The sequence below is a fragment of the Ipomoea nil genome, unplaced genomic scaffold (genome assembly GCF_001879475.1).
Source record: "Ipomoea nil cultivar Tokyo-kokei standard unplaced genomic scaffold, Asagao_1.1 scaffold0706, whole genome shotgun sequence".
Taxonomy (NCBI): domain Eukaryota; kingdom Viridiplantae; phylum Streptophyta; class Magnoliopsida; order Solanales; family Convolvulaceae; genus Ipomoea; species Ipomoea nil.
Window position 1 is genome coordinate 2,124,010 of NW_017617134.1, and position 513 is coordinate 2,124,522.

Consider the following 513-nt stretch of genomic DNA (forward strand, 5'->3'; position numbering starts at 1 on the left):
AACTATAAAAATTCATTACAATTACAATACCATTATCTAATATTCCTAAACTTGCCAAGTACATTGTAGTTTAATTTGATGATATATATTATTACTAGGGAAAATGGCACTTTTTCCCCCTAAGTTATATACTCATAGCACTTTTCTCCCCTGAATTATTTAAGTGGCTCTTTTCCCCCCTGAAATATTAAATGGACATATTTACCCTTAAAATAAATATTTAAAGTAAATATTTCATTTATTTTTATTCTCCAACAAATTTATTACTATCATTTGGTTCAAACAAAACAGATACTATAGCAACCAAACCAAAATATTTCAATTACAATTTATAATCAAAACGCGATATTTAGAGTTTATTAAAATCGCAGACCGGAATGGACGGTTCATGTTCCGAACTAAAAAAATAAAATACATTTATTGTTGAATTTAGACTATTTTAAAATAAAAAAAATAAAATTTTAAAATAAAGACGGTTCAAAATCGCGAACTGGATCCGGAATCGCCGGTTCA